General features: G+C 50.7%; 1 long non-coding RNA gene across 4 annotated transcripts in view; it reads left to right on the forward strand.

Annotated features, from left to right (window-relative positions):
• Positions 1 to 3,879, forward strand: part of LOC118013448 — a 71,480-nt gene that overhangs the window by 650 nt on the left and 66,951 nt on the right. Inside the window, exons 1-2 of one of the 4 annotated variants that reach the window (XR_004680026.1) lie at positions 500 to 1,917; positions 3,034 to 3,139. The exons of 2 other annotated variants lie outside the window; for them this stretch is intronic. This is a non-coding gene — a long non-coding RNA (uncharacterized LOC118013448). Of the gene's footprint in view, positions 1 to 499; positions 1,918 to 2,930; positions 3,140 to 3,879 lie in introns of those variants that run through there. One more of the 4 variants, XR_004680023.1, reaches the window with a different exon arrangement.

Below are 3,879 nucleotides of genomic sequence, written 5' to 3' on the forward strand. Positions count from 1 at the left end.
GGCGCGGCGCGGCGGGCGGGCGCGGGGATCGGGCGCCGGGCACCGGGCGGGGGTGCCCGCGCCGGGACAGCGCGGTTCCCGCCACGCCGGCTCCGCCTCCGCGCCGGGTTGCCGGCCGAGGCCCGGGCGCCGAGCCGGTCCCGAGCGCAACTCGTGCCGGCGGGGCGGGCGGGGGCCGAGGGGACGCGAGCCCGCCCGCCAGTCGCGGCTCGGGACGGGAATCCCCGCCGCTGCGGGAACGGGGCCGCGGCCGGAAAAGTTGGGGCGGACCGCTAGCCCGCATGGGCCGGGCGGGAAGTGCGGGTGCAGGGCGGACCCCGGGGGACGCAGGGACGCGGTGGGGGGGGGGTCCCGGGCCGGAGGCGGGGCGGCCGGGAGGGCCCCGTCTGGGAAGGCGGGAGACGCGGCTCCTCCGCGGACGGGGAGAAAGGGGGTGCGCTCCGGCTCTCCGACTGCAGTGGGCAAGTGTCCGGCCGGGGGGCCCTGCGCGTGAGGAGGGAGGCCCTCCGGGGGCGAGCGCTGGGGACCGGAGGCGAGCCGGTGGCGGGGTAGAGCGCTGGGGAGTGGGTTTTGCTTGCTCTCCGCCTCCGTTGGGGCAGACCCCGAGAGAGGGGTCAGGCTTGGAGAGTTGGGGTCACCTCTGGCGTCTGAAGACCGGATGGGGAGTTCCTGTAAGGGGTGCGAGAGGGAGCTGAGCGTTGCTTCCTCCACCGCTTGGGTCAGGTCCCGCCCCTCCCCATCCGTCAGGTTCACCTCCCACACTGCAGTGCTTTTGTCCTGGGGAAGTTGAGGAGGGGATCCCTGAGTGGGTGAGCTAGTTAGGGGTTCCAGGGTGAGCAGGACTGGACTGTATGAAATCCTGACTGCCGCAGGGAGCTGTCTGAAAGCACAACTCTGACCTCCTCCCACACCCACCCACCCCAGTCCCTCTGCATAGGAAATGTCAGGGATTCCCTGGGCTGGGCCAGCAGGTCCGCAAAGGCCAGCCGCACAGCTGCTCACAGGGTCCTGGGTATTCTGAAGGGGAATAAGACATGGCCCTTTATTCCCTGGCTGAGGCTCGTTTTGCAGAAACAAGTGGTTCTGGAGAAGCTGGATGCTTTATTAGAACAGCCTATGTGGTGCCCCTTGACAACAGCGATGACTCATGTTGGCCTTTTTTTCATTTTTCAAGTAAACTTTGTATTCAGGACACAAGTATGCCAGGTCATTTGCGACATCGATGGGGCTGGAGGCCCACACCTTGGGCCTTTTGAACCCTAGTTCTAGTCCTAGATACATGAGCAAGGAGGATGACCTTGGATGGGCCCTTCAGTTTCCATTTCTCTGAAATGGGGTATAAAAACAGAACTAGATAATCTGGTGGAGGCAAGAGTCAGCTTCTGAGGGGGACTGAAATCTTTTTCCTTGTGAGACTAATCAGTCACATGACATCAACATCAGCCGATGATAATTATGGAAATGAGGATGGACTTAACAACAGATAAGATGCAAGAAAGATTGCAAAAAACAAAACAAAATAAAAAACTAATAGTAATTGGTACTAGATTTATAGCATGAATACTGTTGTGGTGCAGGCCATCAGTATACATGGCTGTCTAGCAATCTTGACTATAAAGTTGTTCATTGTGCTTTGAAAAAATTAGGTATATCCTACCGGCAGGCCTGAATTTTTTCTTTCGTTTTAACCTTCAAGTCTGGAGTGGATGCTCGGTTGGCTTGGTCTTGGTGCAGCCTTACTCGAAGAACACCCCCAGGATCTCTCATTGCCATTGTACTAAAGATTTCCTTCTGTCTGACGGGTCCTGGGATCCTTGTACCACCACACCTCTGTCGTTTTTTTCCCTGTGGCTTGAGAAGTTGTGAGCCGATTCCTGTTGCATCTGGCATTTCTGAACTTCCCTGGTTTCCTTTCAAGTGAGTGTAATTCATAGGCAAACGGTTCGTTAGATGCAGCACATTAAAAATAACTTGAAGTAATAATGTGGCCACTCCTCCCTAGACCCCCTGGGCGGCCTCTGACTAGAACTTCCAGGTCATCTGCTGGCTCTCTTGTTTGGATGCCGAGGGGCACCCCCGAGTTGAGATGACATGGCCAGGCCAGACGGCACAGTAACGATGAAGCCATGATGCTAGAAGGGGAGGAGGATTTTTTTTTTTTTTTTTTTGTATTTTATCACAAATTGAAATGCTCCTATCCTTTTGTTCTCTTCCATTAGCTTTCAAAATCCATATTGGGTTTGACCACATCATTTTCTGTAATCCTTTTTTGGTCAGTTTCTTGGAAGCTGCAGTTAGTGGTTATCTCTGAGTTTGAAGTGGGAAAACTATATCCTCCCCCAACACGTAAAGGCATAACTAATTAGATTGAATCTTTAAAATGTCTGTAGTGTATCTATGTGTGCTCGTCTGTGTGTGTAAATTTTACTTTCCCTTAGGACTATGAAATTAGTGAAAATTATGATGCTAATAACAGTTACTATTTGAGTCCCTACCACCCTATCAGACACTGAGGAAACCAACTGTTAAGTGTTACAGCTGGCTTGCACAACTTGCTGATGGTCTTTGAAGCCAGATAGCCTTTTTGTAATAGTGGAAAAGGAATTCTTAGCTCTCCTACAGGGTTGCGGTAGTAAGTGAGATAATGTATATGAAAAGCAATGTGTAAACTGTGAAGTATTTTCTAGCCCAGGCAATATTTTAGTGTAAGCACTTGGGGATACTGGACGCTTGAGTCCGTGAGTCTTGGGTGTCCGGTAGGTCTCAGTGTACCTCCTGAGCCCATCCCCCGGCCCCTCTGAGCCTGTTCTCCTCATATGTAAGATCAGGATCACTGCCTTATATTAAATGAGATATGTGGTGGGTGCTCAGTGAAGGTTGGCGTTCACCCCTTTCTCTCCCCTTGCCCACAGGCACTCGGGATAATGGGATTGATTGTCTTCCAGTAGGAATTGGCCTCAAGGGAGAAAAGGCTTTTAGGGTACATTTTTGTACTTAAGAATAATTCTTCCAGCTTTTGCCTTCCTACCCCAGTGGCCGTTGCTCATGGTGAATATTCCAGGCCCTGCCATCATCTAAAAGGAGGGAGAACAAAACCAGAGGCCGGAAAGGACTGTCTTTGATAGAAAGTTGAAGATGGGTAAGGCTAGTTTCCCTTTGCCCATTTTGTGCTCTGTCTCCTTTTTATTCGTTTTGTTGGGCAGGGAGAAAGATACCAAGTTTGGGGGCATTTCTAGCTGGAAGGAGGCATTGGAAGAGCTACATTGTAAGGTGGGAGGGCAGGGCGGGCTAAGGGCTGGGTAGGAGATGGAAGAGTGGAATCTGGCGGTACAAGCCGGAAAGTTTGGTGTGGGGAAATCTCGGTTAGGTGTAGGATTTGGCTGAGTATGGGGCCAGTTTCCATCCCATCCTATAAGGCTCTCTTGTGGGGCTTTGAAGTTTTTGTCCTCCAGGCAGATTTTGACTGGTTGTGGTGGTATCATAAATGAGTTTCCGTAGTAAGTCGTATGCTGGAAAGGAAATTAAATTCCAAGAGGGTGTTTGTTGTGACTGATGCCAGAATTTCTCAGAGAATTTTATTAAGATTCAGTCAGCCTATAAAAGTACTTCTTAGTTCTCTGAAGATATTAATTAAGAAAGAGTTTTCCAAAAAAATAGAAGTATCTCCTTTGTGAACTTTTGAAATATAATCTTCCTAATCTTTGGAACAAATGAAGTCCAAAAAATCATAGAGCTATATATTTTAGAAACATTTCCTCCCCAAAGTGATGTTTTCCTTCTTTTCCCATACCTTCCCTCTTCTCGCATTACTTTGATAATAAGTTGATTTTGGTTTCTTTCACATTTTGGTCGCCTAATTTTTATGTCGATGTCCCTGCA

Source organism: Mirounga leonina, unplaced genomic scaffold (assembly GCF_011800145.1).
Source record: "Mirounga leonina isolate KUSES-001 unplaced genomic scaffold, KU_Mleo_1.0 Mir_153, whole genome shotgun sequence".
In the NCBI taxonomy this organism is placed as follows: domain Eukaryota; kingdom Metazoa; phylum Chordata; class Mammalia; order Carnivora; family Phocidae; genus Mirounga; species Mirounga leonina.